Source organism: Rhinatrema bivittatum, chromosome 6 (genome assembly GCF_901001135.1).
Source record: "Rhinatrema bivittatum chromosome 6, aRhiBiv1.1, whole genome shotgun sequence".
NCBI classification, from domain to species: Eukaryota; Metazoa; Chordata; class Amphibia; order Gymnophiona; family Rhinatrematidae; genus Rhinatrema; species Rhinatrema bivittatum.
The window spans coordinates 187,473,067-187,499,616 of NC_042620.1; positions in this window are offsets into that span (position 1 = coordinate 187,473,067).

The following is a 26,550-nucleotide window of genomic DNA, read 5'->3' on the forward strand; positions in this document are numbered from 1 at the left end:
AGGTGCGCACGTGTGCATGCGCTCCATGGGCCAGCCTTAAGCACATCATGGCGGGAACCTCGGGGGCGTCCCCTCCGGATGACATCAATCCTCCTGCACATTTAAGCCGGCTGCCCCTGCCTACCTATGACTTGGCAATGAGTTCTCTCTTGCTAATTCTGCTGCGCTCACTGAAGGACCCTTCCTTCCAGCTTCTACTCCCATGGTATGAGATGTCCAGGGTACCCGCTCCTCAGGGGCCCCTCCTTCGTCTCTGGCTATCTGCTCCTCGGAGGGCCTATCGCCTTGGACTTCTGCCTGCCCCATTCCCTGGGGCTTCCCTGGAACCCTCGCTACTCCTGCTGTGAGTACTCCGCTCTGTGGACCATTACAATAACTGCTGAGGATGTCTCCGGTATACCCTGCTCTGCAGACCATTACCATCTCTAGCGAGGATCCTCTCTGGTGTACCCTGCTCTGCAGATCATTACCATATCTACGGAGACCTCTCCGGTAAACCCCGCTCTGCGGACCATTACCATCTCTACAGAGGACTTCATTGGTGTATCCCGCTTTGCGGAGCATTACCATCTATACTGAGCTATCCTCCTTGGGTATCCCCGATTCCACTGACCAGTGGTACCTCAGTGTCTGAGAGACTTTCTCTGGCACCCCCCACTCCGTGGGTAGTGCTGTTCTATCTCTAATAAAACTCTCGACTTGAACTGTGTCTGACATCAGCTGAGACCTCGCCTCCTGACGGTGTGGCTCACAGGGTTCCTCCCCGTGGGTGGTACCATTTCTCACCTCGGCTCAGGCACCACACACACACACACACCACTAATCCTAACAAACTGATGTCTCTGTATTGCTTGCTGTTTGGATCTCAGCCTAGTTCTCCCACCCTACTTCTTCCTTTTTTCTTATACAGAGGTGTTTTGCCTCCAAAATAAAAATGTGAAAAAATAAAAAATAAATACAAGTTTCTTCTCCCACTCCACTGCTTTTCTGGTTCTCCACCTTATTCTTTTGTTGTATACCTCTATGATCCCAGCCTAGTTCTCCCACCTTACTTCTCTCTTGTTTATTCTAGGGTATTTTGCCTCCAAAAAGAGTACTGTTAAAAAAAACAAACAACAAGTTTCACCTCTCATCCCATCTTTTTTCTGGTTCTAACCCAGGATAACACAGTAAATTGTGGCAGAAAAAGACCCAAGAGGTCCATCCAGTGTATCCAGCATTTTTATTATATTTTGTATAGTTTTTTATTCCTTAAAGTAATAACTGCCACTCTGTGCAATATGGGCTATTCCTTTTCTTCATCTCCATTCTTTAGCCACCGGGGATTGGTTGTATTTATCCCATGCCAATCTCTAATCTTCAGAAAAAGATGATCCCAGAAGGGGAGGATGGCGTCTGATACCCCCTGCTTCAGCCCGGAACAACGCAAGGCCCACGTGAGGGGAGGAGCCGGAGCGCAGTGAAAACCTGAGCGCTTGCCGAGAAGTTCGGGAGGACGGCGTCTGATACCCCCTGCTTCAGCCCGGAACAACGCAAGGCCCACGTGAGGGGAGGAGCCGGAGCGCAGTGAAAACCTGAGCGCTTGCCGAGAAGTTCGGGAGGACGGCGTCTGATACCCCCTGCTTCAGCCCGGAACAACGCAAGGCCCACGTGAGGGGAGGAGCCGGAGCGCAGTGAAAACCTGAGCGCTTGCCGAGAAGTTCGGGAGGACGGCGTCTGATACCCTCTGCTTCAGCCCGGAACAACGCAAGGCCCATGTGAGGGGAGGAGCCGGAGCGCAGTGAAAACCTGAGCGCTTGCGGCGCCCCGTCGACGCCGGCGCGCCGCCAAAGCCGTGCGCACCTAAGGGGTGCGCATGGCTTTGTCCGGCTTTGGCGGCGCGCCGGCGTCGACGGGGCGCCGCCAAAGCCATGCGCACCTAAGGGGTGCGCACGGCTTTGTCCGGCTTAGTCCGGAATAGGTCGGATAGGAGGGAGAACACGCCGCTCTCAAACGCTGAACCACCGACTAAAACTGCTCCGGTAAAACTTTCTATTCCCTATTATTATTATTGCAACAGTAAAATGCCTGCAAAGAGAAAAGGGAGAGTTCGAGTGTTTCCCTCTGAACCCCTTCCCTCCCTATTACAACTGGAAATAGATCGTTTTATGCAGCAATTAGAAAAGGAGGGCCCCAGTGAAACCGTTGGAAGTATCTCGATAGAGGAGAGGGGTACATCCCTGGTTGAGACGTCCCTCAGCCCTGTCCCACGTCCCCCTCCAGCCCAACGATCCATAAGCGAAGGAGCAGCAGCATTGCCTACCGATGAGGTCGGTCAACAGCTAGCTACTGAGGGAGCTACCTCCGCTTTGGTAGAGGAGTCTAATGAGGGAACAATAACACAGGCAGCAATGAATATTGCTGAGCAACAACGTGAAGTTCCACAAGGAGAACTACTGGAGGTTGTGGAACAACCGACATCTAGACCGGAAACGGTAACTTTGGGAGCACTGTGGGATTTAGTTAGCGGGCTATCTGTGATGGTCAACAGGTTGGAAAAAAAAATTGATTCTGTATCCTCAAATTTGTCTAAACGAAATGATGATATACAACAACAAGTAAATAATTTAGATGCTAGAATTGTTACGGTAGAAGGCAATGTTAAAGCTATACAAGCAGTTAACATTGCCTTAATAAAAGATCAGTCTTTAGTCTCAAGAAGGTTAGAAGCGATGGAAAATAGTACTAGACAATTGAATGTAAGAATTACGAACTTTCCTAGGATAGCCGGGGAAATACCATATGTTTCTTTAAAAAAATTTCTTTCGGAAGTTCTGGAATTTACAGAAAATAATATGATTTCAATTAATTCCTGTTTTTTCTTGAAAAAGAGAACTTCTGGCCCAGTAGTATCTGTCCCGGCAAATTTAACAAGCTTTTTGGAGAAATCAGCTACACAAATTTTGGAAAGAGAAACGTTAGTAGTATCATTGATTTCAACAGCTGATGTAAGTTCTTTAATGAGAACATACTTTCAAAAATTTCTTATACAATATTTTGGACAAAATATAAAAATCTTTCCAGATTTATCATTGGCTACTCGTAGTAAACGTAGACAGTTTCTGGAACTAAGACAAAGAATTTTGACAATGGGATTTTCCTTCACCTTAAAATATCCTTGTCGATGTGTATTAAAGAGAGGCATGGAATCATTTGTGTTTACGCAAATAGAACATTTAATTCAATTTGTTGAATCACGATTGCCTGCAACCTCATCTCCGGTAGAACCAAATGGGTAGGGTGTAGAAACAGAGTAAATTGCGAAACGGAGATTGCCTAATTATTATATTTTCTTTTATTTTTATCCTCTTATTGAATAGTCAGGATGGTTCAGATTTAAAAAAAAAAACTTTGTTTCCTGTATTATGCTTAAAAAGTTGATGTCAAGCTTTTGAGATAATTTTTTGCCAATTGCAAATGTTTCATAGAATGAACCATAACAGTAAAGTTTTCTTTTTAGCTTTTGGTAAAAAAAAATTGAAGTTGTAAGTATAAAGTGTTAAATAATGTATACCGAATTATGTAAAACTTGAAAACTTAATAAATAAATAAATTAAAAAAAAAAAAAAAGATGATCCCAGAAACAGTCATATAGGGACATATCACTGGGAGCTCTGTGAGAATCTGGAAGGGAACAAGAAGTTACGAGAAAGACACAGAGAGAATACGTCCTCCTGTTCTGACTGGGAAAATGTGCACAAATAAATATATCTCAGAAAAGAAGCAAAGAAATTCAGCAGGAAATCCAGCTGAGAATTCCTCTGTGTATGACCAAAGTGCCAGCAATATCACACACAGGGGAAAAGCAGAGAAATCGTACAACAGAAGAAAGATGAATACATGATGTACGTGTGATATTCCTCAGGGATCCTGTAATTGAAATCATGGCAGAGTTCTGATAGTGAAGACAAACAATATACACATGCAAACTATCGCAAAACCCTCAATAAGATGGAAGAAATTCAGGCACAACAAAAAACACAGGAGAGAACTTTTTATTTTTTCTAAATGTGAGAAAGGTTTCAGTATGATGAGAGAACTAATACAACACTAGAAAATCAACAAAGGGAAGAGATTGTGTTCCGCTATGGAAAAAAGCTAACCTCACAAATTACCAGGAAATTCACAGTGATGAGAACAATTGTCATGTTCTAATTGTGACAAAAATTTCAACTGGAAATCAGATTTCACAAGAAACCCAAAATTCCACTCAGCAGCAAAATTAATTTCAAATAGGGAATGTAATTAAAGCTTATGTCAGAAAAATAATACTGATGATAGATCATTCTCTTGTACTAAATCTGACAAGTGGCAAACACTAAAACAGGAAAGCAGACATGTCCCATTCCACTCTGCCTTGCTGCTATAACCCTTATCCTACACCTTAGGGGTCTTTCTTCCATTGAACTTTGCTGCCATAACCAGACTTTACAACTTGAGTGGCTTATTATTACTCTGCTTTGCTATCATACCCCAGTTGGGGGGGGGGGGGGAAGGTTCTTACCACTGTGGGGGGCTGCATTGCACCTTTCATGGTGCCTTGGTGTGTTAATGGTTATAGATGCTTTAGGGTTTTTTCACTGCGCCAATCAAAAAGATAACAACCGGAACCGGTGATGCACCCAAGGCGCCGAAACAATCAAGTGACAATCAAGTGAGAATCGACGCAACTACATCGACACTCTGATGCATCCGGAGCATCGACCCATCAACATTGACTCATCGCACCCGGCACAGCTAAGTCAAGCCATGCTTCGGGCTTGAAGCATGGCCACTCTACCTCGACGCACCGACGCATTATGGAGCTAGTGCACCATAAAAAGCATACAGACTCGATTCCATCGACAAATAAGAGTCTAAACCACCCAAAAAACATGTCTTAGGACATAAGAAAAGAAGAGAACCATTTCCACTGCTCATAGTGGATGACGACTCAGGTTCATCTCTTCCTGGCCCCTCTTCACCATCTCTTTCCTCAGAACAGGAGGCACCATTACCGAAAAGACCTCGCAAGTCTTTGGAAGGTACACACAGACCTGCTGAACACCCTCTACTGGCCCTGGTTACACTCCGCCAGCTAGACAACCTCAGCAAGCTCTAGAATCTCATGCGATGTTCCAGATTTCTCTGATTCTGGCAAATTTTTAGCTTCAATGGCGGATTCGGAACAACCTTGTGACCTACACCATTGGAGGAACCCTAGTCGCCTTTAGGAAGCCCTACTCTGGGGTCAGAACCAACCCCCCTCCCCCAACACCAGACACTTTGCCAATAACATCCTCTCCTGGTTCTTCTACAGGATACCCATCTGACCCGCCAGAAGACCAGCCAGAGCCGATTTCACCTCCCGAAGACTTAACATTTTCAAAGTTCCTGGAGAAAGTTGGTGAAACACTTAATATAGAAACCAGGAAGCTACCGGATCATAGGGCAGATGTCCTAGGGCTACTTAAAGTTTTCAAAACACCAGCAGAGCCAGTAGCTTTACCTTCCCATTAGGTACTTGACACCCTCATGAAAAGAGCCTGGGAAACACCCCTCACAGGACCAGCTACCTCCAGAAAATCCAAGCTAAAGTACAGGATGCACAAATCATCCTATTATTCTCATTTACAACTGCTACATGCATCCATATTAGTGGAATCCGCGATGCAAAAAGCACACAAATCATGGCTTCATTCCAACTCGCCTTCAGGTTGAGATAATAAGTATATCAATGACTTTGGAAAACGGGCATTTCAGTCTGGCATGCTTAATGCTAAAATACAGCAATATCAATTTGCGATAATGCAATATTTGTTTGAATGTTTACAAGCTCTAAAGCCAAAATTACAAGAGGCGCAGTGCCTGACAAACAACTACCAGAAGAGTTCCATAATATGGAAGAGGGAATGCGTCACCTCATACGTACAATGTATGAAGGCTTCGAAACTTCAGCAAAGTCTACAGCAAATGCTATTGCCGTCAGAAGACTAGCATGGCTTTGAGCAAGTGCTATACAGGAAGATGTATAAGAAAAACTAGCAAATCTTCCATGTCTACCAGATAATTTAGTTGGAGATCACTTCAAAGACACAGTAGCACAATTAAAGGAGCAAAAGCTAGCGGTTCAGTATCTGACCACTGCAACTCCTGTCTCATACTACAGAGGTTACTATCCGGCCTACAGAAGACCACAATACCAACGACGCCCCTTTAGGCCTTACCCGCCTTCCAGGCCTTCCTATTATTCTTCACACCCTCAAACGACGCAAACCCAAACCTCTCGTCAACGTCAAAGAACTCCGAAGCAAACCAAGATACCTCAGGAACAGTCCCAGCCTAAAACTTCACTAAGTTTTTAGAGCATCAGACACCACCGCTACCTCTCTTAGTCGGAGGCAAATTAACTAAATTCTTATCTACTTGGACCAACGTAACAACCAACAGCTGGGTATTAAAAATCATAAAGGACGGTTATACGTTAAACTTGCAAACCATCCCGGTCACAACACACTTAGCATCCAAAAGAGATCAAAACTTGTATTCACAGCATTTACGCCTAGAGATCAACAACATGCATACAAGAACTGCCGGTACCTCATCACAATGCAGGTTTCTATTCCCCATATTTCCTCATTCCAAAGAAATCAGACTCTAGAAATCTATCTGTGTCTGACGTCAGCCGAGATCTCGCCTCCTGACGGTGAGGCTCATAGGGCTCCTCCCTGTGGGCGGTACCATCTCTCACCTTGGCCCAGGGCCCACATACCTACAAATCCTAATATTAGTGAAGGAAACCAAAGGTTCTCTAACATAAAAAATAAATCTGACCTTCATTTTCACTATTAGAATATGTATGCATAATGATTGGAAAATCACTCACTTTATCCACATTACTTTTGCCAAATTCCAGTCAACTTTATAATGCTATGAATGGCTGATGAAAATTCACCATGATACAACCAGATTAATTTAACAATTAAACTGCCTACCCTGAATCTTACCTGGAATTAACCAAATTTTTAGAACAAATATCACACTAGCACAGTCACACAAACTTTAAACATCCATACTGGAGATGTGTGCCTTCCTCTCTGTGCTCCACTGTTGTGTATTTCTGGGATATCAGAGCAGTCTCTGAAGAGAACTGGCCGGGTGCCTTCTCTTCTCTTACTTAGTCAAACCCAGACTAAATGAAATCTCCACCTGCCCCTTCCAGGGAGATTGGTGTTCCAGTGATGACCTCAGCCAAAAAAAAAAAAAAATGTCTAAGAGGCATTTAGGACCAGTTTTAATATACTTTGACTTATGCCCCCCCCCCCCCCCCCCATCTTTGTATGAAGTTGTAGAAAAGAAAATTTGAGGATGAGATGGAATCTGAATTTCTTTATCAGTAAGAAATTCATATGCATAAGTCCACTAGCCCCTTCGCATCATTTCCCTCCAGAACTGCAACTGGCTCACAAACTGGTGTCACTAGCTCATTTGCATAGACACAGACCTTTCCTCAGGATTCCAGTGACAAAAATGAGTTGGATTTTTTTTCTCTTTCACTGAGAAAATTTGTTTGGGAACCCAAATTTTTCTCTTCCAAATAATTTCGAAAGGATTTTGAAGTGATTCACAGCATTTTCCAGTGTTTCAGGTTCCATCTTTACTATAAAAACGACTTCCTATAACATCATAATTTATTAAAAAAATTCCCAGTCAGATTTTCATTAAAATAAAATATGTAGAGGATCCTTCAATTCCTACTTTAGAGTTTGCTGGAATTTTAATCCCAGACTTTTTACCGTTTTGGGTCCTCTGTCTCCATTTCTGCTCATCTCCAGTGCAGAGCTTCTGAAACCTTACAAAACCCCTCCAAAAACACAGGATGTATTTAGTTAGGCGTCTATGATCTGGCCAACGTGGATCTTCAGATCCACCTTAGGCACTGTGGGGAAGCTATGCTTACCTGTTTTAACTGGTGTATTTCTCAAACCCCCAGAGCAACTTTGGCTGCAAGGAGAAGCCCCTCCAACTTGGCCCCAATGCTTATTTTGTCACAATTTAACATTAAAAAGAGCTCTGGGACCACCCCACCCCCCCTCCATAAAATCAATTTTGGCAAAATTCAATCGAGGCTATAAATCCAAAGTTGGAGCTCAGGCAGGCTTTCCTCACCTAGAATCTGCATTTTAAAATGTTTTTCGCTGCTCAGATCCATTTTTATAAACTTTTAAAAGTTCTTCTGACCCTGAAAAACAAGGAAGTACCTCCTCCAGGTCACTCACATGTCAGTTCTTCTGCACCTTTATTACACACACATTGCAGGCTTTTCTGCCTCCAACACAACATAAATCAGCTGATTGCTATCCTTGAGCTACAGCTATAGGGTAAGAACTCTTGTAGCTAATTTTTATTTTCTGTCTCTCAGTCTCTCTCATTTATTACAGCACCATGCAAAAACAAAAACAAATACTGTTTTCTTGCTGCATTGGCTACAACAGTCTCAGTGTCAGCATTTTCTCCAGTATTTTCAATAAGTATTCCAGGGACCATGACAGATATGAAACATGAATTACTATGCTCTGATTATTATGAAATAGTTGTAATATTATTTTCCTGTACTATTTGCCCTGTGTTTCATGTCTATAGTAAGCGGTTTTAATTTGTATTGGAACATTTCAATTGATATATGTTAATTTCTGTTTATGATTACTACTTCTATAAACTGTCAATATATGTTGATTTCTATTTATGAATGTTACTTCTATAAACTGTTGTGATCTTAATATGGAACAATCGTATATAAAATGTCTACATAAATAAATAAATGAATGACAGCCTCACTGAATATGCATAATTCATAGCATTCAGACAGAATCATAACAGCTCTCTTTGACAGATTTCTAGCAGCTCTCTCTCCTTGCAAGAACAGGCATGTGAGACATAACAACACTCCCAGACATCAGATTCTCAGCAGCATAGGGAGGGAAGCAGGAGCTCTCACAGCTGCCTGCTAGGGGTGTGCATTCATTCCCTACGAATTGGCAATCCGCAACATAAAGGGACATATTCGTTGTATTCGTGGGGAAGCGAAATGTATCGCGATTCCCCACGAATACAACGAATCTTTGCCGAATTATTCGGCCGTCTAAAGGAGCCAATTTAAACAAACCCCCCACTCTCCTGACCCCCCCAAGACTTACCAAAACTCCCTGGTGGTCCAGCGCGGGGACGGGAGTCATCTCCTGCACTCACACCCTCGGCTGCCGGTTTCAAAATGGCGCCGATAGCCTTTGACATACTATGTCACAGGGGCTACCGGTGCCATTGGTCAGCCCCTGTCACATGGTAGGAGCAATGGATGGCCGGCACTATCTTGTGCAGACGGTCGGCCCCTGTGACATAGTGAGGGCAAAGGCTATCGGCGCCATTTTGAATACTGGCAGCTGATGGTCCGAGTGCAGGAGGTCGCTCCTGGACCCTCGCTTGTCATTTGGCAAGTCTTGTGGGGGTCAGGAGGGTCCCCCAAGACTTGCCAAAAGCCTCTGGTGGTCAGCGGGGGTCCAGGAGCAATCTCCTGCACTCGGGCCATCGGCTGCCAGTAATCAAAATGGCACCGATAGCCTTTGCCCTTACTATGTCACAGGGGCTACCGGTGCCATTGGTCAGCCCCTGTCACATGGTAGGAGCACAAGATGGCGCTGGCTATCCATTGCTCCTACCATGTGACAGGGGTTGACCAATGGCACCGGTAGCCCCTGTGACATAGTAGGTCAAAGGCTATCGGCGCCATTTTGAAACCGGCAGCCGAGGGTGTGAGTGCAGGAGATGGCTCCCGGACCTCCCGCTGGACCACTAGGGAGTTTTGGTAAGTCTTGGGGGGGTCAGGAGGTTGGGGGGGGGGGGGTTGTAGTTAATTTCATTTTAGCCAGGACGAATAAGAATTAACATATAAATGTATTGGGGGCCCCCCCTTGACGAATGCAATGTATCTGCTCCCCGATGAATACGAATCCCGAATGCAACGTATGGCGTCCCTCTGTACATCCCTACTGCCTGCACATCTTTCCCATGCAGTAACATACCCAGTGAGAGAACTGGGCAAAAAATATGCCACATCTCAACAGCTTTCTTACAGCCCAGGTTTCAGGTAAGTAAAAAAAAAAAGTACCCCTTTATTTCTATATTTTAATCTCCGATCACAAGTAATTTAAGGGGGCATGGTGGTGGTGGTGGTGCAGTAGATGTGACCTATATGAATTTCAGTAAAGTTTTTGGCACTGTTCCATATAGACTGATAAGCAAGTTAGCCAATATGGAAGGTGGGAGAAATGATACACTGGATGAGAAGTTGGCTAAGTAACAATGGAGTCCAATCTGGTGAAGAGAATTTGACCAGCAGGATGCTATAAGGATCAGTGCTAGGCCCAGTCTTCTTCAATTTCTTTATCAGTGACACCGGGGAAGGGTTAGAAGGGAACATGTGCCTGTTTGCAGATAGAAAACCTTACAATAAGGCAAATATGCCACCAGGTCTAGATATGATTAAAGATGAATTTAAAAATGCGGAAATGGCAAAAGCTATGGCAATAATGTTTTAATGAAAAAAAGCAAAATCATGCATTTGGATTGCAGAAATCCAAAGGCCAAATAGGTTTTTAGAAGTAAAAGAGCAGTTAGAAAAGGGGAGATATAATACCTAGTAAGATTCATATTGTGACTTCTAGTTCTACAGCGTCCTTTCTATTGAAAAGCTTAGGTTCCTGTGCATTAATACCTGTCAGGTATTTAAATGTCTGTATCATATCTCCCCTGTTTTGCCGCTCTTTATAGGGTATACATGTTAAGTCCTTCAGTACCATCTCATAGCAGGGGCATTGGAATGTCTTTTTGGTTGGGGGGGGGGGGGAGCATGCAAATTGTCCCAGACTCCATCCTTGTTTATAATTAATATTCTTTTTTTTACATAAATTCATTGCATAATCCATATGAACTATAATTGATTATTATTGTAACAATGAGGAGGTGGGGCAGGGGGATAGAGCAAGGGTGGGGAAAGAAGGGACTGAGGGGAATAGGACAAGAAAGCGGGTGAGAACAAGGTTGTAGAAATCAGAAGAGCGAAGAGGAGTTGAAGGGTGAAGAGGGGGACGGGGAGAAAGATAGGGTGCTGAAAAAGGGAGAGGAAAAGGCTGGTAGCAGGTGAGAAAGAAGAGACTGGGGGCAAAAAGAAAGAAGCAGCTAAGGGGTGAGAAGAGAAACCTGCCCCCGACAAGAAAAAATGATAAGGACTTGGCAGCCCCCACATAATACCCCTTAACAATAATAAACAATGAAGGCTCGTTGGCCCCACCATATTGCATGTATTATGCTGGGACTGCCAAGCCTCTGTCCCTTTGGGGGATGAGTTGGGGTGGGGTCAAGAAGAAGAGAGAGCAAGAGGAGGGGGAGAGGTGAGAGCAGGGAGAAGATAGAGCGATAGGTGGGTGAGAGCAGAGGAAAGAAAGAGGAGTAGGAGGGGCATGAAGGAAGAGGAGGAGGTATGGGCAAGTGGAGGGAGACAGGATGGTGAGAGAAGGGGGATGAGGGGAGATGATAGGGCAGAGATCAAGAGGAAGTGGGGATAAGAGGAGAGAGAAGAGGATGAAGGAATGAGGGAGAGGGCTAGGAGCAGGGGATTGGGGACAGAGGAGATCCCATCCTCCTCTCTCCCCTGCCATGAGCCCCTTCCTTCCTGCTCTTAGTCATCTCCTTTCCCTCCTTCAGCCCCCACCTCTCTCCATTTTCCTCTTCTCCCTTCAGCCTTTCTTCCCATCCCCCTCTCCTATTGCTCTTGCCCCTGCCACATCCTTTCCCCCTCAGCCCATTCTCTCCCCCTTTGCTCTCTTCTCCTGCCCTATCCCCCTCCTCTCTCTTCAGCCACCCTCCTCCACCTCTCCCTCTCAATCCCTCCTCCTCCTTTCCCCGGCTCCCACTCCCTTGCTCTTTCTTCTCCCTGATCCTCCCCTCCCTCTCTTCTTGTTGTCTTTCCCCTCTTTCTCCCATCCCTTCCGCTTTTTCTCCTCCAACCAGCCCCCACGAACCGCTCCCTGGCCCTTCCCATATTACATTTAAATATTCTCTATATCAGGCATGGACCTTGGCTTCTATATATATATATATAGGACAGCATATTCAATACTTGCTTTAACAAGTATTGTTATTACTGTTACTATTAACAGTTACTCTGTCATCCGACAGTATGTTTAACAATTCCTCAGGATAGAGTATGTCTCTTTCATGTGATCTCCACTTCCTTTGATGAAGCGCTCTGAATTCTCAGTTTTTCAGAGTTCATCAATAATCACAATCACGATCACTCACAATCTAGTAGGGATGTGAATCGGGCTTCGGACGATTGAAAATATCATACGATATTTTCAAAATCGTCAGAAATCGGGGGCTTCCCCAAAACGATAGGAAAACCCCACGAAATTGTTCATGGGGGTTCTCTTATCGTTTTGGGGGAGGGCGGGAAAAACGGCACACAAAAATAACCCCTAAACCCACCCCGACCCTTTAAAACTAATCCCATAGCTTCCCCCACCCTCCCGACCCCCCCAAAAAAAAGTTTTACAGGTACCTGGTGGTCCAGTGGGGGTCCCAGGAGCGATCTTCTCCCTGTGACAGGGAGAAGATCGAAGAGCAAAGGCCATTGGTGCCATTTTTATTAGTGGCAGCCGACGGCCCGGGAGTGGGAGATCGCTCCTGGGACCCCCACTGGACCACAGGTACCTGAAAAAGTTTTTTGGGGGGGTCGAGGGGGTGGGGGAAGCTCAGGGATTACTTTTAAAGGGTCGGGGTGGGTTTTTTGTTTATCGGCTCGGGCGCAGCCGATAAACAAAACCGCGATCGGGCCGGACAAAAAAAAAAACACAATGTGGATCGGAACCGGAATCAGAACCGATTCCGGTTCCGATTCACATCTCTACAATCTAGTATTTATTCTAATAATTGCTGTGTTAACATGCGGTACAGCATCAAAGTTTGTATTTAAACTTCCCTAAATTACATCTTACCTTTAGCAGGAACATACAAACACTCATTCATTCATTCATTCATTTTTTCCTATCAGTGTGAGTGCTCTTTCATTACTTAAAAGGACGGCATAGAAGGCTGAAAGGGCTGAAAAAGCAACAAAAAGTAAGTTGGTTACACTTATTCACATATTTTACATGTCGAGTCGCTTCGGGAGGAGGGGATTTTAGGTTTTACATATTTTACATGTCGAGTCGCTTCAGGAGGAGGGGATTTTAGGTTTTACATATTTTACATGTCCAGTCACTTCGGGAGGAGGGGATTTTAGGTTTTTAGATTTTACATATTTTTCATGTCGAGTCGCTTCGGGAGGAGGGGATTTTAGGTTTTTAGGTTTTACATATTTTTCATGTCCAGTCGCTTCGGGAGGAGGGGATTTTAGGTTTTTAGGTTTTACATATTTTACATGTCCAGTCGCTTCGGGAGGAGGGGATTTTAGGTTTTACATATTTTACATGTTGAGTCGCTTCGGGAGGAGGGGATTTTAGGTTTTCTTTTGGGGGAAAGTTTGCCGTATACCCCTACCCCTGCCTCTAACGCAGGGGTAGGGGTAGGCGGTAAATTAGCAGGTTAAATGCGCGGCTAAACTGCAGGTTAAAAAGGCGATAGTCGGGGCGCACATTACTGAATTGGGGGGGGAATAGCTAATCCGATCGTTTACATCTCATATGCATGCCGTGGGTGGAAAGGGTTACCCGTTGATTTAAAGAAGCGGTAAGGATGGGTTAAAAGGGATAGTGAATCGCGGGTTGGGCTAACGCGGCCAAATTGTGAGTAGAAAGCGGGTTAGAAGCAGGGTAACTGCGGCCGCACTTTACTGTATCGGCCTGAAAATTAGCTAGATAAATTGTTTGAAAATCCACCCCATGTTATTTTATCACTGATGCTTATCAGAAGAAGCAGATATTTATCTGTCATGAATCAATATTATACACTCAGGCAGAATCCTCATTTTCAAGGGCAAAATATCTTTTGCTTGCCTGAGAAAGTGTAAAGTGTCAGATCATTATCATTTCTTTTATTATTCTTTGTGATAACAGTAGTGATGATTACTTTTTTGATTATTCATGTGGTTATAATGTGTAATTCCATAATTTCCATTTCCAATTATCCTTAACTGACGGACACTTACAGAGTATTAATCCATCTTGATTTGGTCAATTAATATTAAATTACGCAACTTTAAATGTCTTTTCCTGGGTTTTCCATGCGCTCTGATGTGTTGTATATTTCTTCCATTAGCCACATTAACTTGTTAGTTCTTTAGGTGCAAAAAACGTATAATCAATTTACTATAAGACTGTCAGGAAAGTGTCTCTTACTGTGTATCCTCTACACTATTTAATATCTATATGCTCCCTTTATGCAGAATTCTATCAGGCCTCGGTCTAACACATTTTATCTATGTTGATGATGTTCAAATTTTAATACCGATCCAAAAGTCCATTGACCAAACTCTAAAGCTCTGGGACATATACCAATCCATCACTGAAAAGGTATTAACCCAAATGAATCTTTCCCTAAATACTAAAAAAACTGAAATCCTATACATCTCCCCTAAATTAAGTAAGACAAAAGAGCTTGAAATTCAAGAAGCGGCCAAAAACTACCCCATCTCCCTAGAAGTACGAGATCTAGGGTTTCTTATAGATTGCGAATTCTCCATGAAATCCTGCGTTAAAAAAATCATAAGCGATGGTTACTTCAAATTAAACATACTCAAAAGATTAAAACCCCTCCTATTCCCTAAAGACTTTAGAACTGTCTTACAGGCACTTGTCTTATCAAGATTAGACTACTGTAACTCACTATTCTTGGGCCTTCCCGCAAATATAACAAGACCATTGCAACACTAACCGGAGAACTCATATCACCCCTATACTCAGAAATTTACACTGGTTACCCATTAAATACAGAATTTTGCACAAGGCACTCACCGTTATCCACAAATCCATACACAACCAACTTCCTCTAGACCTTCAATTCCCTCTCAAACTATACACATCTACAAGACCCATCAGAGCGGCACACAAAGGAACCCTTCAAGATCTCCCAAATAAATCCACAGCATTCTCCACAGTTGGCCCCATCATCTGGAACAACCTGCCAACTGACCTAAGACTAGAGCCCTGCCTGATTACATTCAGAAAGAAACTCAAGACTTGGCTTTTCGTCCAAGCCTTCCCTGAAGCCTAACAGTGCAACAGTTTTGCTTTCATATAGCCCATCAGACTAAATGTCAGACCTAACTATTGTTCATTCATTCATGTTCATTCTCCAGTTCTTTCTGTCCTTAATTTCCTGGCTACTCTAGCCCCCAAGTTTAATATCCCTGTTATTTGTACCTGCGCCTCGGCCTTCTTGTTATATGGTTTTGTTAAGTTAACCCCAAGTTTGATGTAAACCGGCCTGATATGAAGCTTGTCATGAAGTTCGGTATAGAAAAATGTTAAATAAATAAATAAATAAATAAACTTCTGCAGAACTCTGCAGCTAGACTCTTGACAGGTAGTAGAAGATCTGAACATAACACCCCAATATTAAAAGAACTTCATTGGCTGCCGGTCAAATACAGGGCCCAGCATAAAATCTTATCACTAATACACAAAACCCTCTACAATGAAAAAATTGAATGGCTAACCTCTTCACTTCACTTCCACACCCCCTCAAGAACCACCAGATCAACCGGAACAGGGATGCTACCAATTCCTTCCCCCAAAATTGCCCACCTAAATAATGTAAGAGAAAGATCTATCTCTATTGCTGGACCCCTTCTATGGAACTCTATTCCACAGGAATTACGATTAGAAGCTGACATTAAATTATTTAAAAAGGGGATTAAAACTTGGCTTTTAAACAAGCCTACCAAGAGCTGCTAGCATAATTATCTCTCACCAAGGTAATGTATATTTTTATTTTTATTATACTATCTCTACCCTAACTATACTACCTCTCCAAGTGTTTAAATTTTGATTATTTAGCATACTATTTAGTTTGCTATGTTAATTATATTATGAAATGATGTATTTACTTCTTTCTTCTTTGGAAATGCAAATAATTTTAAATGATTAATTGCTAACTACTGTAAACCGATTTGATATGCTTGCATGAAAAGTCGGTATATACAAATTATTAAATAAATACATAAATATATCAGAGGCTTCACAGATGTAGGAGTCTAGAGAGAGAGAGAAGGAGAGGGCAGTTTTTCCTGATACTCCCCAGTGAGAGGTGTCTTGCAGGGAGTGTGCTGTCACAAAACTCAGGAGCCGACTTTGGCTTGTGCTCTCTTGTCCAGGCTTCCAGCCTGGGAAAGTGGCTGAGGCTCAAAGTTGAAGCCCTCTGGCCTTCTAGGAGGAGGGAGAGAGCCAAAAGCCATGAAGAGGGGTGGGAGGGGAGCTGGCCCCATACTCCTTGCAGTTCATTGAAGATTTGCTTTGAGTGTTTCCAAGTTGATTTCTGGTTGGAGTCAGAACGAGAACTTCCATACTAGAAGTATCTAAATCTGAGTTACTGCCCAACCAAGTATCAGCAAGAGCTCACACTATCTCTCCAGGAAAGTGCCCAGTTCAGCTGCTGGGCTACAGAGATCTGATACCAAAGAAGATGTACCAATAAGGGGAAAACCCAAAAAGTGCTTACTTGCTCCGGAGTATTTGGTGAAGAAAAATCCTAGAGTGTGAAGTTTTGCAGTGGCTGCGGCTTTTTGGACTGTATACTGTCTTTTTTGTTTCTTTTTATGAATTGCACTATTCTCCAGTGTGCACACTTCTGATTTTATCCATCTGCATCGATTACTCCAGTAATGGATTTAGGGGGGTCATTTACTATGCTGCAGAAGAGGAACAAATACTGTGAGCCACTGTGGGCATCCCTGCGGAATTTTTCCCCTCTGTGGTAAAATACAGTGGCGGCTTCCCCGTGGTATTTTTTCTCACAAAACAATATCGCGAGGAAAGGGACAAAACCACACAATGGCAGTCCCCTTCACCCAGTGTCGCTATTTTCTAAGAGGACCATGCTAGCCCAAATAGCTCTTACATGTGTTAAAGAGACACACCCTGAGTGTAAGGGTAGACCCACGCCCACCCCCGTCACCTCTAGGAGTGGCTCAAAAGTATAAAAATATAAATTTGTACAATTGTGTTTCAATTCCCCATCCCCTACCCCTCCGTTTGCAAAATTGGCCAATCCCTCCCTGTCCCTGATTCAATCCTCCCCCACCCCTCAGTAGCAGCTTGCCAAATATTCCTGAGGAACCATGAACTTTACTCATGAGGAGTGGAGGGAGAGATAAGAGGTAATAAGGAGCAGCAGAGTAATTGATTAGCTGTTGGATGGGGCTGCAGAAGTAGTAAAAGTAGCTGCAGATAAATTGAATATCCCTGGAATGAGGCTGATGACCTTAAAGGGCTGATGTAATGAGGTGTGCAGCAAAACTGTGCACTGAAATTCAGCACAGTTTTTTTAACCCATGCAATAAAAAAAAAAATTAGCTCCTGATTCATTAACCAAATAGTATACTAATGCATTGGAAGTTAAAGACGCACAGTTCCCAGTTAAAATGTGCACGCAGCCTTTTGCATAGGCTGAGTACCCAGTTTAACTCGATGTGGAAGGAGTTTATGCACATAAAACAAGCACAAATCACATGTCTTGTATGCATTAAAGTCTTTTATGTGCAAATGACATGATTTGTTCTTGTTTGTGTGCATAAATTATAAGGCAGAGAGGGAAAAAGCTGAGCCCTGGGGAGGCAGTGAAAGACACAGTTTCAGCAACTTTAGGGACCTGACTATAGCGGTGCCTCCCTCCCGACCACAGTTATCCAAGCCTTTGGGCCTATATGGAAAGAGTAAGGCTGGTTCCAGCTGCCACCAGAGCTCCTTGCCTGTGGAAGGCGCAAGATCTGACTTCCAGATGCCATAAGATAAAAACAAGTTTCTTTCACCCAGAGAGGGTCCTAAGGGAACTGATGTGCTCCATGGACACAGTAGCTATCAGAGCTGCCCCTTGAAACTGCAGGGGCGAATCAGCAGTGATTTCATTTCACAGTGTCCCGAATGCTGCCAGTCCATGAGCCTCTGCAGTGAGGCACTCCTTTCATTACCTCTGTCAGCAAAGTGTCTCTAGGAAGCTGCTTACTCTGACTGGTAGGAAATCTGGGCATGGAGTCGACTGAGCCAGCCCACTCTCGCTTATAGTCCTGACCTGCATAATACAAAAATGGTAAAGACTACACTTATTAAATACAACTCTGAATCGTCCACTGAAAACCGGTTGGTCAGTATTTCAGCATCAGGAACTGCTATAAATAGAGTCCTCCTCCCTCTTAGAAGCCAAAGCAGTCAAGCCCAATTCCACTAGGGAAAAGAGGGCAATGATTTTACTCCAAGTACTTCCTGATCCAAAAGAAAACATCCTAGACCTAAGGGCATTGAACAAGTTTCTAAAAAGGGAAATGTTCTAGATGGTTTCTCTGGGCACCTTGATTTCCTATTTCAAAAAGGGGACTGGCTATGATCCCATAGAAGCCAATATTCAATATGCCGTTTAGCTGAGAAATTATCCAGCTAAAGATAGCTGGATAATTTGTTCTATATATTTAGCTGGATAAATGTCTGGCTGAATATACCTGCTTAAAGTTATCTGACTATGTGTAGCCAGATAACTTGAAAACCTTACCGGCTATGTTTGAATATAACCGATTTAGGTTTTTTAAATTATCTGGCCCTGTGTAGTCGGATAACTTGTTATTTATCCGGATATCTTTAAAAGATATCCAGGTAAGTAGCGCTGGGAAAGTTAAAAAAAAAAAAAGAAGTACAGAGCCCTGTGGCCCAAGATTCCCCACCCCCCACCCCCCGCCCCTGTAGCGGCCTTGCATTCCCCACCCCACATCACCTCCTACATCAATAAAATGAAACCTTGTCTGTTGAGGACCCTCCCCCTCCCCCCACGTGATTTGAATTGATGCCACCAAACCCTCCAACCTCCACTCCCTCACCAGCTACATAAAGTGACTGCCATCTCCCCCCACCCAGACCCCCCAAACCCATCTTCCCAAACCCTATAAAGCTGTACCAGGAGCAGGATCTGAACTTACCCGTTTCCGGCGACATCCACCTCAGCCTCTGATAAAGCTGCACTGGAAGTGTAAACTACACACAGTTTATACTTCCAGCACTAGAAGTAAGCACCCTGAGTTAAGTAATCTAAACTTTGGAAAGAGGGTATTTTAAGAGAGGAGGGAAAAGGTTTCTTTCCTTTTCCTTTTGTTCCAAATCCAGTGTCTCATCTTGATTGCTTCAGCCTTTCAGCCAAAGTCAAGTATAAACCCTTGCTGGCAGGTACAGCCCACGAAGGCTGGGAAAGAAAAACTGATGAACCATGGTCAGGGCCAGTGCAAGGGAATTAGGCGCCCTAGGCAAGCCTTCTCCCTTGCACTCCCGCCTTGCACTCCCGCCTTCTCCCTTGCACTCCCGCCATATTGCCGTACAGCAAAATGACGCCGGCCGTACGGCAACACGATTCGAGTGCAGGAGGTCATTCCCGGACCCCTGCTGGACTTTTGGCAAGTCTTATGGGGGTCAGGAAGCCCCCCCAAGCTGGCCAAAAGTCCCTGGGGGTCCAGCGGGGGTCCGGGAGTGATCTACGCTCGTGACGTCGGGGAACAGGAACCAAAATGGCGCCGGCGCCATTTTCTATCAACGCGCCCGACGCCCGAGAGTGGAAGATCACAACGGACCCCCCCACTGGACCCCAGGTAATTTAAGACATTTGGGGGGGGGGGTTTGGGAGGTGGGGGATTTATTTTAAAGGGTCGGGGTGGGTTTTAGGGATGTTTTAGTGTGCCGGTTTTCCCCGCCCTCCCCCTTCCCCTCCCCCTTCCCCCGATTTATGATTTTTGACGATAAATCGGGGGAATTCCTATTAAATATCGCCTCTAACGATTTTTGACGATTTAAATATATCAGACAATATTTTAAATCATCAAAAAACGATTCACATCCCTAACAGACACTACATGCTAGCAGAATCTCTCATCATGGTCACACACACAGAGCAGAGACAGACTCTCACCAAATACAGAATACAAAATATAGGAGCATAAATTAGACAAAAACTGAAATGGAAACTCCAAGAAGCCAGACTCTGTATATTAAAAATGGAAAAACAGAACCACCATTCCCCATAAAACAAATTACATCAAGAAACATAAAGCATCAGTTATAATAGTAAAACCATAATAAAAGAATATTTTAAAACTACTGATAAATAGAATTTCTATTAATTAAAATCATATACATTTTTTACAATTTCCCAAACACCAATAAAATATTTCAAAACAGCACATATATCAAATAACATCCAATAATTAAAACTAATAAGGATTTTAAAAAGCCCCTGTTGTCCTCTTCGGTGGGAGCTCTGATTTCCAGTCACCTTGATATTGTCAAGGATTAGGAGGTTATCCTCTCTCTCTCACACATACTCACATGTCCATTCTCTCTCACACATACACTGTCACATACATACACATTCATGCTCTTGTACCCACCATAACCTCTCGCTCTCACAGACACTGACACACTCTCAAGCTCTAAGACACTCTCTCTCCCTCCACACACCCCCCCCCCACACAAACTCTTACTCCCCTGGATTTTCTCATACACACTCTCTCTGGCTCCCTCACATACACACAAACACACACACCCAGGCAAGCTCCCAGTCATTCTCTCACACACACACACACACACACGCACGCACGCACGCACATACACACACACACACACACACACAGACCCCCAGGCAGGCACCCATGCATTCACACACATACACCCCCAGGCAGAGTCCCATTTATACACATGCACACACTAAAGGAAGATCCCCCTCTCTTTCTTTTGCCAGTAACCTCAGAACCTCTCTCATTCCTCTGCTGCCACTGTCACTGCTGCCGCATGGCTATTGGGGAGGTGCCAATTGCTGCTAATGGCACTGAAGCCCATTCTGCTGCCTCCTCTGTGCAGGCCCCATGGGCTTCCACTTCCTCCATGCTGATCTTGTACATTGTGAAATCCGCATAGAGAAAGTGCTACTCTTGCACATTCCCAAAGATTACATGTGCCAATCACTAAAAAGTAATTTTTTTTTACCTTTGCTGTCTGATCTTAGTTTTCTAATTGGTTGGTCACAGGCTTTTTTTTCCCACCTTCCCTTTCTTATTTTTTTCCACCTTCCCTTACTTATTTTTTTGCCAGTTCCTTTTATATTGTCTTTTTTTCTATTTATTTTCTCTCCATCTTCTTCCCTCAAACACACACAGGCTGATACAGTACAGTGCGTTCCGATGGAGCGCACTATTAGCCTCCTCTTGGATGCGCGTTTTCCCTTACCCCTTATTCAGTAAGGGGAGGAAAACGCGCGTCCAACCCATCGCACCTAATAGCGCCCTCAACATTTTAGCGCCATTTAGCGCCCTATTAGGTATGCGCGCGGGATACAGAAAGTAAAATGTGCAGCCAAGCGGCATATTTTACTTTCAGAAATTAGCGCCGAGCCAAAGGTCAGCGCTAATTTCTTCCAGCACTGGGAAAGTGCACAGAAAAGCAGTAAAAACTGCTTTTCTGTGTACCCTCCGACTTAATATCATGGCGATATTAAGTCGGAGGTCCCGAAGAGTAAAAAAAGTTAAAAAATAAATAAACTTTTGAATTCGGCCCGCAGCTGTCAGGCCGAAAACCAGACGCTCAATTTTGCCAGCGTCCAGTTTCTGAGCTCGTGGCTGTCAGCGAGCTCGAGAACCAACGCCAGCAAAATTGAGCGTCAGCTGTCAAACCCACTGACAGCCGCCGCTCCGGGTCAAAAGGAGGTGCTAGGGACGCGCTAGTGTCGCTAGCACCTCCTTTTGCCCGTTTTTACCGCCGGACCTAATTTAAATACAGAATCGCGCGCACCAGCGAGTGGCCGGTGCGCGTGCTGGGAGAGCGGATATTTGCCCGCTCTCCCATGGACTTTACTGTATCGGCCTAACAGTCAAATTCTCATTCTCACATGCTTTCTCTCTCTCACACACACACAGGCTCTCACTGTCACACGCTCTCTCTCATACAATCATTCATACACACAGTCTCTCACTGGCACATGCTGTCTGACTCACACACCCAGGCTCTCTCTCACTCCCACATGCTGTCTTGCTCAAGCACAGGCTCTCACTGTCACACGCTCTCTCTCATACAATCATTCATACACACAGTCTCTCACTGGCACATGCTGTCTGAGTCTCACACACCCAGGCTCTCTCTCACTCCCACATGCTGTCTTGCTCAAGCACAGGCTCTCACTGTTATATGTTGTCTCTCTCACACACACAGAGGCCCTCACATGCTGTCTCTGCAAACATTCAGGTTCTCACTCCCACACACAGTCTCTCAACTCATCTCATACACGTACACATACACACTCTACAGGCCCTCAGCCTCTCGCTCACCTCTGGGCCTCCTCTTCACGGGTCGCCGTAGGATGGGCTCTGCAGTGGCCCTGATCTTCTCGGGCCGCCCGCAATGTGGGATCCGCGGCGGGCCTCTTCTTCTTCTCGGGCTGCTGCGACTTGGGATTCGCGGCGGCCCGTAAATGCTGCTCCTCTTCTGCACGCGGCTGATGCTCCTCCTCCTCCCTTCCCGCGCGGCTCCGGCAACGTTTTCTTTCAGGGCCACGCAGGCAGGAAGGAGGAGGAGCACCTGCAGGCTTAAACACGACCTTTTTCTTCGGGCTGTGGTGACGTGAGCTCCACCACGGCCCTGCCGATCTGCCTGCTATATGTCGCTGCTCAGCCGCCAATGGGATGAGGTCCACCAGCGGCCGCATGAGCCTCCCTGCGCCCGGGGGCATTGGCTCCTCTCGGGATATCACTGCTCACGGTGCCCCCTAATACTCAGCGCCCTAGGCCCAGGCCTAGCTCGCCTATTGCTTCCACCGGCCCTGACCGTGGTCTTTTCTGTAAGAGATAGAAACCAAGTCAGCTTTCTGTCTAGTGCCAAGTAAACTATGTGGAGAAGTTCCCCAGGAGAGAGAGGCCTCTATCACACTGAAGTGCTCATTTGTCATCTAGCCATCCCCACCATCAATACAGACTCCATCATCATCCTGATGTTTTTATTTTTCCCTACATACAATTTTGTGTTTCCCTCTTTCTTGATAATTAGCTTTTCAGGAGAAAAACCTGGTTACAGAGCTGCCACATTCATTCCTGTCTGGCTCCTGTCTCCAACTACTGCTGGTCCCCACTCTCTCTCACACACACAAAGGAAAAATGTGCCTTTTTTTACCTTACATGGTCTGGTTCCCAGCATTCTCTTTGCTTCCTCCTCTGCTGGCTTTGTAAGTGCTGTTCTCTGGCAAGCTAAACAGTACACCCCCTTTCCAACTTGCTAACACTGCAAGTGCTGGATGCAGGTTTTTGCAGAATTTTTAACTTACACAGGAGAACACACAGGGGTTTTGAAGCATTTTTTTATATTTGTTCCACCCTGGCTGCAGCAGGTTGCAGTCTATGCCAGGTTGAAACTTCCTTGTAGAGGGTCCACAACACATCATTAAGACCCTTACACAATTCACTCCTCTTTGTAAGGCTAAAACACCGAATAGGTTCATGGGGGTAGGAACCTGACCTATGGTAATCTGCCACATTCTTTTCAAATCTTCCATGCAGTTTCTATTGAACTAGAACAGCATTTGCAGGATTTGTACATCTTTCTATCATGTGTCCATCCTCCCCACAGTTATAACAGAATGAAGCTATCTTTCTAGTGCCTATCTATTGGGGTTGCTCTCCCAAGGATTTCCCTGCATCATGCTGTTTTCAGGCAGTTATTTACCACTCCAAGAGTGGCAGTTTTCTATGCTGCATGACTAAAGAAGTGGACAAAGTATTAACTTCCTCTCCAGAAAATATTCCAAACTCAGGTTCTGCTTTAAACTTGTTAACTTCTGGCATCACACACAGGTCGATACAGTAAGGCCGCGGTAGAAACAGTGCGGCAGTGTCAGGCGCACCCTTCCTCCCCGCACGCACAGTTCTCTTCACTAAGTCCCCGATACTCTCTTCTAATTGCATGCAAATGCATGCCGCGGCTGTGAAGCGATAGGGAAGGGTTATGCCCGCGCAACCCATTTTACTGTATAGGCGCTTAATACAGCACCTATACAGTAACCTGGGTGCGCTGGTACCTGTCATTTCAAATGTCATTTCAAATGACATTTGGAATGACAGGCACCGGGAGGAGGGAAGCGGCGAAGCGACTTACTTCTTGCTGTGTCTCTCCTCCTCCCGGAGCAGGGCGCGAAAGCAGCCTTGCTCCGGGAGGAGGTGGGACACAGCGGCGAAGCAAAAAAAAAAACAACCAAAGGCGCGTGTTCGATCGGGCGGGTGGGCGCGTGCTCGATCGGGCGGGTAGGCGGCAGCAGCGGCGGCAGAGAAGAAAAAAAAAACCCAAAAGCAATTTTGTTTTTTTTTTCAAAAAGCGACAATTTTGTTTTTTTCCAAAAGCGACTTACTTTTGGGATCTGTCAAGATCCCAAAAGTCGCAAAAGTAACTTACTTTTCTGAAGCCATCAGGAACAAGATCGTAGCTCCTCCCGATGAAGACGAAGATGGCCGCCTGCACGGGAAAGCGTGCAATTGGCCGCTGAAGACGTGATGTCACGACGTTTGGCGTCTTCAGCGGCCAAATGCACGCTTTCCCCCGTGCAGGCGGCCATCTTCGTCTTCGTCGGGGGGAGCTACGATCCTGCTGATGGCTTCAGATCCCGGGGGGCGGGTGGGCTGCCGCTGCTGCCCCCGGATCCCGCTGCCCCCCCGCTGCCGCTGCTGCCCCTGGATCCCGCTGCCCCCCCCCCCCCGCTGCCGCTGCCGCTTACCTGCGAAATCGGGAGGAAGGGAGAAGGGACTACCGTAGCAGGCCTGAGCCTTGCTACTTTTTCGGGTTTTTTTTTTTTTTTTGCTTCGGGAGGAGGGGACCGCACGGGGCTGCAGGAGACCGGACTGGGGCTACACCGGACGGCTGGACCGGGGACCAGGGCAGGTAAGCAATGTTTTTTACACTACACTACACTAACACCTACTAGGGGGAGGCGGTAAACTAGCAGGTTAAGGCCGCGGCAGAACAGCAGGTTACTGAGGAGATAATATCAGCGCCCGTTACAGTATCGGAGGGGAATAGCTAATTCCTTCATTATACAGCTTTTTCGTTCATTTACATGCTGGGTGCGGAAAGGGTTATGTGTTTATTTTAGGAAGAGCTAAGGACGCGTGAAACTGGAGACTGTATCGCTGGACCGCCTTACTCGTCTGTATTGTGCGCTCCCAGCACGTTACAGACGGGGAATCTTTAACTGAACGTTACTGTATCGACCTGACACTGAGCAATGTTTATGGCATTTGCTATGCAAATTCTGCTTACAGGTTTAGTCTGTGCAATTCCCAAATGACATATCCTTCTAGATTCTCTCATGTTTCTTTCCTCCTCAATTGCTCTAATTTTAAATAGCAGCTCAGAGTATTGCGGAAGCCTCTCAGACTGGCCCTCTAATAAGTCTCTCAATTGCAATCGGGTATTCAGAGTCTCTTCCCAGCAGCCCCGTACAAACTGTTGCAATAATTGTCTTTGGGGCAATTTTAAAGAACTCCAAAACCTTCTGCAATAGAACCTAAAGCCTTCTCAAACAATCTGAAACTTTTTATCTGGCATTTTGGTTAGTCTCAATGAATTGAAAGAACAATTCCTCTCCATTAGTTACTGTTGTACACCCTGTCCAGATCCTCTGGACACTCTTCTGTTGTGGCACTCTCACCCACATAAGAGACAACATTTAAAGCTGGAGGGAGGAGGCTCAAATAATTTCCTTTGTTTTGTACCTGCAGTGAGGTCTGGATCTTGGAATAACTGCATAATCTAAGTATGCCAGGCTTCATAGTCTCCTTCATTACTTGGTTTAGGGACATTGCCGGAGAAACAATTTTGTAGTAAGTATGATTCAATTCTGCCCCTTCCTTGGAAGTTTTAACCACATGCTCCACTATAACCTTTGAAACATATTCAGAAATGAAAATAGATGGAGAAGAGTTTTGAAGAGAACTGTCCTGCAATCTGGGAACATCTTGCTGACCTTTAGCTGAAGATTGAAGCACACCCTGAGGAAACTGATCCACATTAACTGCTTCTTCCATTTTTTGACCCCAAACCCTCAGTCATAAAAGCAGACGTTCTCTTTCTCAGTTCCTTAATATCAACTTTATGGCTGTCAGTTATACGAACTAGTACTTCTTGAAATTGGTCTGCCATGACTAGGAATATGTCATTCAATAAGGAGTCAGTGCATGCCCTAGGGGCCTTGGCCCAGCATTCTGTTCTCATTCAGAATAGGCTTAACTGTCCACTGTCTGTCCAACCCTCCACTAAT